Source organism: Stegodyphus dumicola, chromosome 12, assembly GCF_044657685.1.
Source record: "Stegodyphus dumicola isolate Sdum_Otavi_A_Nest chromosome 12, ASM4465768v1".
NCBI classification, from domain to species: domain Eukaryota; kingdom Metazoa; phylum Arthropoda; class Arachnida; order Araneae; family Eresidae; genus Stegodyphus; species Stegodyphus dumicola.
This window is the reverse complement of record NC_140779.1, coordinates 19,974,869-19,986,935: the sequence shown is the minus strand read 5'-3', so window position 1 is coordinate 19,986,935 and position 12,067 is coordinate 19,974,869.

Below are 12,067 nucleotides of genomic sequence, written 5' to 3'. Positions count from 1 at the left end.
ATCGTAAGACTGAAGTTAGTTAATTGTTTCTTTAGCATGGTACAGAATACTTTCAACATCATATCAGTTGTTTGATGGTGAGTAAAATTTTTGGAATTAATTAGCACGACTATAAATTGTGATAATTTATTCCGCTTCATATCTTCAAGAGATATTTTTAATCATTGTATTAAAAACGCGTGCAAGTGTAAGCAATTTTAATATTCCTAGGAAACACCTAGAAAATCTTTCAGTTCTCTGAAGTAAAAGAATGAATAAAAACATTCAGAAATCAGAGGAAAACATCATCCCAAGTTCCCAGATAAAAGACACAAAATGAAAGTGCTATAGAACTGTCCTTTTTCCACTTTTTTCTCTTAAAAGTTTTATGCGAACACTAATATGATACAGCAAAACTCCACTTATACGGATAACTCTTATTCTTTCTAAATTTCATTTCATTTTTACAAAATTAGCAGAATGTTTTTAATATATTTAATTGTCTTTCATTTTCTTCGTGATATAAATAACGTAGGAAAATAATACATATACACTGCGCATAAAAAGGGGGTGACAATTTTATACCCCTCGTTCTACTGGGCCGAATGACGCAATTCAAATTGCGATTGTCATGTCTCCAAAGCGCGACTTTAGAAAAAATATTAGATTTATATATAGCATTGTTCTAATATAGGTATTTTTACACTAAATTCGAACTTTTTTCTGAAAGTATAATATATTTCCCCGCCTTCTGAGCATGAATTCGTGGGGTAATGGTCAGTACGCTTGGCGCGCATTCCAGAGGTTCGAGGTTGAAGTCCCAGTGAGGGCATTGCTCATTTTTCATCTCTCATGCTTTAAAAAGGATCTAATTCTCTCCTCTGGCGCTCGAACTAAAAGGTAGAGAATGATTATTTTCCACCTACAGAATTTGGCGATTGGGTTCTCTAATGCCCATTTTCCCTTTAAAAGGGTAAGTATGTAAGGTGTTTCTCCCGCATTCTTAGCATGCCGTCGTGGTGTAATGGTCAGCATGCTCGGCGCATATTCGAGAGGTCCGTGGTTCGAGTCCTGGCGAGGGCACTCCTCATTTTTCATCTATCCTGCTTTCAAAAAAAAATAATAATGTCTACAAAATGACATGCCAAATCTTTTCTGTATTTCGATTCTACGATTCAAAATATGCTTAGATATTAAATTTTGTAACTTTTGGTGAGAAATTTTTCTTGGCACATTTTTTTTTTTTTTTTTTTTTTTTTTTTTCAGTTTGAGTCAAGAATAATCCACTTATCGAGCTTCTTAATTTACAGCAACCTACTTTCCTTTCCTTTTTACTTCCTTCTGCGAAGTAAAAAGGAAGTATTGTAATCGCGAAAAGTTTCAGGCAGCATATTTCAACGAAAATATCCATTTCGACCGCTATCGAATGCTATTTAACGATGTTTTTGCGTGATATCTCTGTAAGGACAGAATAAAATACTCTTTTCCTTCAAAAAAAATTATAAAACTGCTTTAAAATTAATTCTGAAGAGAATTTTTCGTGGCGTCTGTACGAACGTATGTACGTACGTGCGTACGTACGTATCTCGCATAACTCAAAAACGAGTAGCCTCAGAACCTTGAAATTTTGTATAATATAGGACTGCTACAACATGTAGATGTGCACCTTGCATTTTGGTTGCAATCGGCCGCACCAAACGTATATAAATATATTTATATATATATATCCACTCCGTTACCCGGCTCAGTGATCACAGTTTCTTTACTCTTATATGTTTGTAAATTGTACATTTTTGGCTTTAAAAAATGATTGTATTGTGTTGTTTTTATCTTCCGGTTAAGATTTTTATGCCTTTAATAAATTTGTATGCAATATTTTTATAATTATCAACAATTTTTAAATTGTCAATTTTAAAGTGCCGCTAAGCCTTTTTTTATGGCGGCCATTGATGTTTACATTTGAAACAGGAGACTAGTGGATTTGTTGCCAATCTAGATAAACTTAGCTTCGCAAGAACAAACATAACGAATTCATTTATTATTGCCAATTAAATCATGCTTAATTCTTTCTGGAATTCTTCCGAGGAAATAAGTGTTTCAGATTTACTTCGTAATTTTTAATATAGATATTTTGAGTTTTTACGTATTTTTGCCTTCTCGCGAAGTGAGGACTGAATTAATTGAATGAGAAATACTCAATCGTCTGTCAAAAACTCTTTCTTTTTTGTTTTGTTTGCTTAATTTCTTTTATACATCATTCTAGCTTTATTATAATATTTGAATAGAACATGTGGCAACGATTAGATAATTCTATTCTTTAAATGATATAAATTTTGTGCATTATGAGTTATAATATGAACGAAATATATAAGTTAACTGTTATATAATTATTAATACTCTTAAGTGAATCTAGCGCCAGAGTGTCGCTATGGTAAACAGATACTAGAGTGAATTTTAAAGAATGCATTTATTCTATTGTGGTTTATGCGCTGTCGGCGAAGTAGATTTAATTCAATCCAATAAGTTTAAATGAAATGCAAGAAAATATGCGTATAATTTAATATTCCGTACAAGGAAGTCATGTGGTGTACACATCAGATTTTTTTTTTCATAGTACACGAGCGGAAAAAAGATCATCGTTAATACTTTCAAATGATTTTAACAAAGTGCGTAAACCGCATTTAGCGTTATTATCACATGCCAAATTTCAAAACACGCCAATAGGTAAATTCATGTATATGTTAGAAAATTTAGAATAAAAAACGAATTTTTTGCAGATTTGCCTAGAAATACAGTTACTTGTTAAAAATTTTTTAGTTTATAATACAAAAATGTTTTCGAAAAACTTATAAAAAGTATTTAAAAATTCAAACTTTAAAAATAAATCATAAAAAATGTCCGAATTATATTTGAATTAAGCCTAAATTTCGAATTCTGGAATAAGGAATCAAGTAAGTTTAATTAAAAAAAGAGATAATAATAAATATATATCAAATTGAATTAACATCGAGGAGTTAAAATTTTGAGAGCCAGTTTTTTAAAAGCTATTAGTGCGATTTTACAAAGCTTGGCAATTTGGCATAATTGGAGTCGTTGAATCGAAATATGGAAAGATGTGCCATGTCATTTCAGAAAAACTCCGCTTTTGAGACATGAAAAACGCAAGCTGAATTTCGTCAATCCCAGAGACCCAGATCTCTGGGTCAGCTGTCCTCCCCCCCTTTTTTAGTCCAAAGGGATTTGAATCCCGAAGGACTATTAGTTTCGTTTTGGCATTTTGCGTCGGACTCATAAACGTCGGTTCACTTTTCAAACTGTTGCCACAAAATGTTAGAGTCCTGCATTATATTTGAAGAAATTAAATAATGAAAAATCTGCATAAATGTATGTATATTTCTCGTATTGTGATAAAACAACGGTACATAGAGTCATCGAATTTTGAATAACGTAATCCTCCAACGAATATGAGCATGTGGAAGACCAAATTTGAAATTTGTTTTATGATCGATTTCCTATTTTTTGAAACTTTGACGAATTTTTGATTAACAAACTCAAGGATTTCAAAGCGAGCAATGGCAACGTTGTGCAGAAAAAACATTTTTATCTCCAGCGCGTGAGTCTCTGTATCGGAAATTCTAAAGATATGCTCGTTTTAAAACTATTTTGCGATATTGCTGTTGCACTGGATCTTATGGTTTAAGTGCGAGGAACATGATATTTAATAAAGAAAGATAACACACAAAATGTTAAAAAAACGCCCCTTTGGACGTAATTTAAAATCTGAAACATTTCAGATTTTTTTTTTTTTTTTTAAATCTATTAAGCTTTTTCGGCAAATAGTAGGGAAAAACATTTACTATACCTAAGCCTGTAGCAAAAATTAACATCTTATTCCATTTTAATTGCATAATAACAGGCTATTTGTTTTATTTTTACGCAAATATTTTTGTTACTGAAGTAAAAATGAAAACACGATTATTGTATTATGTTAAGGACTTACGTAAATATAAATTGATTTTAATTTTTTATTTTATTTTGAATAGGCTACGGAAGAAGACAACATAATTATATTGTTATTGTTTAATTTTGCCTGGTAAAGTATATTTTGTATTTTTTAGGATTATAAGAGTATATTTAAAGTATAATCGTTGAAATATAATACACCGTTCGAAAAAAATTTCCCATCTTTTGTAATGTAGTGAATAAGTATTTGGCCTACAAGTAAAAGAAAAGCAAGTTTTCTGGATTTTTAGAATTCGGTTGTGTTAATAACTGTTCAGAACATTTGAAGCTTTTCTAAAAAGTATTAATTCGGGCATAGTTCAAAGAATTTAGTCTACGATGAATGTTTTAAATACTTGATTCATGCGAATACGTGTTATTAGCTTTTGATTAAAATTACAAAGTTTTTCATGCAACGTCTCGAACAAGGTCATTGAATTGATAATTTTTTTGAATAAATATCCTTCAAACTTTTCAGCTAAAATATATCAATCGATAAACTTCTTTATTCAAAACATCGCTATATTGTTATACCAAATCAATCGAAAGTAAACCTGAAATACTAGACTTTGCATTTCATAAAAGTGTGAAAACCTCAGAATGTAAGTATCATTTGCCTAAAAAAATTAACTATTAAAACGGTTTACTTTGCGTTTAAAGGAGATCCTTTTTAATTCTTACTTAAAGTACGATTTGATATTTTAACAGGAAAGTTTTGCATTGTATACAAATGTTTTCATTTATCAGTTGTATGTATTTAAAATTCACAATGGGTATTTCGTTTAAGGCTTTATTTTTAGGGTATGTGTACAATATATTTATCAATTCCAGTTTAGGTAATTCTGCTGTATTTCAATCATTATGCTAAGAAGGCTGTGTAATTCTCGCACTTTTTAAAAGGCTGAATACCCAATAGATTTTTTATCAGTACTTGGTATATAATGTCTTCAGCAGAGTGTTAGAACGTCACAGAACATAGAATTAAAGAATCAGATATCAAGATGTCGTTGACATTCGCTTTCTTGTATGCTCTAATAAGGTTATTGGGAGCGAATGAGGTATTTACAGTTAAAGTCAGCAACTGATAAAGACCAAAGCGCATAAACCTTTCAAGCTTGAGGCTGCAAACACCCTCAGGAGGCCTCCGTGAGAGGAAAATCTTTCTTTTTTCAGTAGGAAGGGATAAAAACGTTCCTTTGATGATATCATATGTTAGGAAATTATCTCTCCTCATTTCTCAATTTGATTCTTAAACATTATCTTGCTTCCAGTTCTGAGAATTCCATCTAGAGATTAAAATGTTGGAAATGAAATATGTAGTTGAGTTTAAAATTTTTCTGAACTTTATTAATCTATGCAAGATCTGATTTAAACTTAAATTGGAAGGAGTAAATACGCTATTTTTTTGTTTAAATTTTAATTAAAAAAATCTTCCGAACAAATTTGGCTAGGATGCAAAGATTTAAAAGTAAGGTCTTTCCGTGATAATTATTAGCCGTAATTAATTTTAATCACTTAGCTAGAAATTTCTATTTTTGGCATTTTTTTCAGAATAAAAATAAGGAGAGAATGAACAGCAAAGCTCTGAATTATATGTTTTCACACGGTAATCGGATTTTGTTACTTAGCGAAATTAATTTTTTTAGGTATTATAAAAATTATTTAACTGATAAGTTACTCTAATTATTAGTTCTAATTCTTAAATGAAATGAAACAGCAGGCGTAACACACATGACAAAGCGTTAAAATTTGATCATTTAATTCAATCCCGTACATGATAAAAAATCAATGATTTTGCTCTCTACAGTGGCGCCCGAACTAAAAGGGTTGTGGATGATGATTCTCCGCACCCAGGATTTGGCAACTAGATCCCCTAAAACCCTAGTCGCCTTTTAAAAAGGGGTGAATATAAGGTATTTCTCCCACTTCCCTAGCGTGCTTTCGTGGTGTAACGGTAGCACGCTGGGCCGGTATTTCAGAGGTCTGTGGTTCGATTTCCGACGAAGGCGGTTTGCTATTTTTCATCTTTTCTGGCTTCCAAAAAATCCTAATGTCTCTACAACTGATATAATTTTTATATAGTTTAGAGTATCAAGACGAATTCATTTTCCACGGGAACGGGTATAAAATATTAACGGGTGGCTTAATTCACAAGTGCACATCAGTATCGCCACTGAGAACCAATGAGCTTCTGTTACTCTTGTGACTGAACCTTTGAAACTGCGGATATGAGCGCATGTTGTTGTTTACGTTTTATTTTACATTCGTTTCGCAGTTATATATGTATGGCGTATAAATGCTGTTACCATTTCAGTAGACAATCTCGAAGTGCTTTCATTTTCTAAGTTTATTTAATCTTTCACATTTCACTTTCGTGGAACTTATCACGCACTGATATTCGGATTAATGCTTCGTGGCATATTATCCCTTTTATAGCGCGAAAATGACTCAAGAAGATACAATTAGTCCCGAATCGTCACGATTACGATAATTCAAGTGTATAGTTTTTTATTGAGCTGAGAATAACTGGAATTGTTACAATGAGTCTAGTATTTTATCTCAAATTTTATCTCTGACTGCATGGGCGTTTTCGTGGTTTTCCCCATGTGTAACGTGTATACGAGCCAGTTTCCCTTAGAAAGTCCTCCACGAAGGCATTTCTCGCCTTAGGCGGATCAGCCCTCGAGACTTTACCATTATCACACACACACGTATTCTTAATCAAGACAAAATTAACAAGGAAAGAACAAATTTAACTAATACCTCAGTACAGATAACAGGAAACTCATGAAATATTTTGAAATTTCGGTATTCCCAAATTTGTGAGGTCATATTACTTTTATTTTTGAAACTAGTTTTCACTATTTATAAGTTAAATTTTTTTAAACAAGTGATAGCTAACTTTTTCTTTTGTTTATGATTAACCAATATATGGTGGTGTTTCTAGCTTACTTTACGTTTCATTTAAATGATTTGTTACATTAAAAATTGCTTTAGAAAATGTAAAAATGTTAATGTCCGACTTTTACTTTGAGCATCTATACACATTTTAAGCAAGTGAAAGTAAGGTTAGGTAATTTGAACAAGACAAAACCACGAGGGCTATCTGCCTAGGAGGAATACTTTCGTGGAGGACTGTGTTAGGGAAATTGGCTTGTATTCACGTTACATATGAGAAAGACCACGAAAAACCACCAAGCAGCCAGCCCGTTTGCGTTGGATCGAACCTATATCAAGTCGAACTAATATTCAGCGCTCTTAGCCACACTCGGCCACTGATGGGGCTTAACCAAGTGAAAATTAAGTAAACGTATTAAGACATGATTTTTTTTTGCCTCGAAAAATTTATTTAGAGTATGCATGAATGGATATGAATGGTTTGTTTACAGTATGTGCATATCAATAATATGTTGCAAGATCTGTTTGCATGAGACTGCAAACAGATTTCTCTGTTTATTAAATTCTTTTGGTGATGTATGTAGATACAGTGTCTCACAAAAGTGATGGAACACTTGTGCTTTACAAAAGGAAACTGTAATAAAATAAATAAAAAAAACATGTAAAAATTTTTTGTGGGTGTGTTTCATACTTAAATTTAGTAACAATTATTACATAACATACATTTTCTCAAAATATAAAAATATTAATTTAATAAAAATACAATTGTTTAGAACAGAGCAAAAAATGGCTGATATAAGTGATGGGACACCATTAGATACTACTAAGTACTAAATAAAAATATTTTTTTTTTGGGGGGGGGGTTATTTTACTCAAAACAATTTGCAATAATTTATAAAATTTCTCTCCAGTTTGTTTTGGAATTTTCGTGTTTTTTAGCTCTGTGCAGCCATGAATGCTAAACGAAAAGAAACTTTGCCTGAAATTCGAAAATCAGTTATTAATTTGCATACTGAACGTGGAAAATCTATTAGAGAAACTGCTGAAACAGTTAACTTGAGTCATTCAACAGTTTTCAATATCATTAAACAATATAAAAAGAATCATATGTTTCAGGATAAAAGTAGACCTGGCCGACCATCAAAGCTAATAAAGCGAATTATCTTTCGAAATATTAAAAAAAATCCAAGAATGAGTGCTCCTAAAGTTGCTGCTGATTTACAAGCATTATATGAAGTAATTGTTAATCCTGGAACTATTAGAAGAGTAATTCTATCTGCTGGATATCACAATAGAGCAGCCAGGAAAAAATTCTTCGTAAGTGAAAAGAATAGAAAACTCAGACTGGCTTTCGCAAAATCCAACATAAATAAGAATTCTGATTACTGGAATGACGTTATATTTTCTGATGAGAGTAAATTTAATATATTTGGTTCTGACGGTAGAATCTTGGTGTGCAGAAAACCCAGGGAAGAATTTCGCAAACAGAACTTGGTGCCAACAGTAAAACATGGTGGAGGAGGAGTTATGGTATGGGGGTGTATGTCATCCGCTGGAGTTGGTAATCTTGTTTTTATTGACAATATAATAGATCAGTACAAGTATATTGACATTTTAAATCAAAATTTGAAATCTTCAGCAAGAAAATTGAACCTTCATAACGATTTTAAATTCTACCATGACAATGACCCCAAGCACACTGCTGTGAACGTTAGACTCTGGCTGCTGTATAACTGTCCTGAAATAATAAAATCACAACCACAATCTCCAGACTTAAATCCCATAGAGAATATTTGGCAAGAATTGGAATCAAGAATTCGCAAACACACCATTTCTTCAAAACAACAATTAAAATTGGTGCTTCAAGAAGAATGGGGTAATATCACTCCAGAAATCACAAAACAAAATTAGTCGAATCCATCCCAAGAAGATTAAAGCATGTTTTAAAAGTAAAAGGAAATCCAACAAAATATTAAAATCTTTTAAAAAGTAAAATTTTTAGATAAATACTTGATGGAAAAGTAAATGTCCCATCACTTATGTGAGCCATTTTTTGCTCCGTTCTATACAATTGTATTTTTATTAAATTAATATTTTAATATTTTGAGAAAATGTATGTTATGTAATATTTGTTACTAAATTTAAGTATGAAACACATCCACAAAACATTTTTACATGTTTTTTAAATTTATTTCACTACAGTTTCCTTTTGTAAAGCACAAGTGTCCCATCACTTTTGTGAGACAATGTATATGCTAATTACGATTTATATAGAATAGTTAACTGACTGTGGCCTGTGTTATCTGTGGCTGATTTAAAATGATTTAAGCGCGAGACATACCCACACAAAATAAAAACTCAAATACAGATATTTGAAAAATCTCTGAACGTTAGGTAGCAAGTTCATCCCTCTTAGGTAATAAAATTTTTATAAAAATGTTTCTTAACCCCGACCAATGGTGTAGCGAGGGGGGCGACAAGGGGGTGTATGCTGCCCCGGGTGCCAAATGGTCTCCAAACAAGAAATTTCAGTTTTTATTTTGATAGATTTCTAGAAAATATATTTAAAATTAATAATTATTGTAATATAATTTTCTTAATTTGTCTGATGAAATGTGTAATAATATGTTTGCAATACATCAACCAAATATCTCCTCATACAAAACATTCTTTCTGACCACTTTACTTCTCTAAAATGGAGATATATTTTTATTTTTTTTAAACGAAATGCACGTATAGCTTCAGCTTTTTATTTTAAAATGATAACACGACTTTGTCCAGAATGTCTCAAACATGTCCATTTTCCCAAAACCGATTCCATAGAATGCACAAAATTTATATCATTTGAGGAATTATCTTATCGTTGCCACATGTTCTATTCAAATACTATAACAAAGCTAGAACGATGTATGAAAGAAATTAAGCAAACAAAACAGAAAAGATACAGTTTTGCACAGACGATTGAGTATTTCTCATTCAATTAATTCAGTTCTCACTTCGCGACAAGGCAAAAATACATAAAAACTCAAAATATCCGTATTAAAAATTACGAAGTAAATCTTAAACACTTATTTCCTCGAAAAAATTCCAGAAAGGATTAAGCATGATTTAATTCTCAATAATAAATGAAGGCGTTATTTTTGTTGTTGCGAAGCTTAGTCTCTCTATATTGGCAACAAATCTACAATTCTGCTGTTTCAAATGTAAACAAATATGTCCGCCATGTTATTTAAAACTTAACGGCACTTAACAGCTTTTAAATTCTTGATAATTGTATAAATATTGCTTCCAGAATTACGAAAGGTATAAAAACCTTAACTGGAAGATAAAAACAAGATAATTCAATCATTTTTAAATCAAAAAATGTACAATTTACAAACATATAAGAGTAAAGAAACTGAGATCACTGAGCCGGGTAACAGAGTGGATATATTTATATACGTTTGGTGCGGCCGATTGCAACCAAAATACGAAGTGCACATCTGCATGTTATAACAGTCCTATATACAAAATTTCAACGTTTTGAGGCTACTCGTTTTCGAGTTGTGTGAGATACGCACGTACGTACATACGTTCGTACAGACGCCACGAAAAATTCTCTTCAGAATTAATTTTAAAGCAGTTTTATAATTTTTTTGGAGGAAACGAGTATTTTATTCTGTCCTTACGTACAGATATCACGCAAAAACATCGTTAAATTGCATTCGATAGCGGTCAAAATGGGTATTTTCGTTGAAATATGCTGCCTGAAACTTTTCGCGATTGCAATACTTCCCTTTTACTTCATACAAGGAAGTAAAAAAGGTTGTCGATTATATGGTTATTTCATACCGAACTCACAATATCCTCTAATTGTTTTGAGCAGTGAATGCGACTACAAGATGCTACTCTGTAGTAGAAAAGAAACTGAATCTCCAACACAGATAAATTTCCGAATTCAATGCCGGTGTAGTTAGGTAGTGACTATTCTTAATATATTATAGAGTATTTTATGGCAGATTCAGCATTTTATTATTATTTGTATTATTTCGTTATTACTAATATATTCTATACATCATATTACTCTGTTATTTTTTTAGGGGGGCGCCAAAAGGGTATTTTGCCCCGGGCGCCAGTTATGCTCGCTTTTTTTTTTTTTTTTCTTTTGAATTTCTGCAGCTGTTTAACGAATGCATCTTTACTTTTTGAACTTAAATATTTTGCTATATTTAATCGATTAGATAGAATTTTTATGAATTATGATATTATAATGCATTCTTACATAACTGCTAGCATGCAAGTTTCAAGCTAGACAGCATAGCATCAAAGTACAGCTTCAAATAAAAATGTAATATTTGCTGCGTAGCCTTTGTTAACTTCCATAGGTCTTTTTACATCCTTGTACGAAGTGAAAAGGAAGTATTGTAATCGCGAAAAGTTTCAGGCAGCATATTTCAACGAAAATATCCATTTTGATCGCTATCGAATGCAATTTAACGATGTTTTTGCGTGATATCTGTACGTAAGGACAGAATAAAAGACTCGTTTCCTCCAAAATAATAATAAAACTGCTTTAAAATTAATTCTGAAGAGAATTTTTCGTGGCGTCTGTACAAACGTACGTACGCACATGTACGTACGTACGTATCTCCCATAAATGAAAAACGAGTAGCCTCAGGACGTTGAAATTTGGTATATAGGACTGCTATAACATTTAGATGTGCACCTCGTATTTTGGCTGCAATCGGCCGCACCAAACGTATATAAATATATTTATATATATATCCACTCTGTTATCAGTGATCTCAGTTTCTTTACTCTTATATGTTTGTAATTTGTACATTTTTTGCTTTAAAAATATTTGACTTATGTTGTTTTTATCTTCCGGTTAAGGTTTTTATGATTTTAGCAAATCTCTAAGCAATATTTTTAGAATTATCAACAATTTTAAAGTTGTTTAAGTGCCACTAAGCCTTTTTTATGATGGCGGCCATTGATTGCTTACATTTGAAACAACAGACTAGTGGATTTGTTGCCAATCTAGAGAAACTTAGCTTTGCAACAACAAAGATAACGCCTTCATTTATTATTGCCAATTAAATCATGCTTAATCCTTTCTGGAATTTTTTCGAGGAAATAAGTGTTTAAGATTTACTTCGTAATTTTTAATATTAGGGAAGGGTCACTTGTAATTTTTAATACAGATATT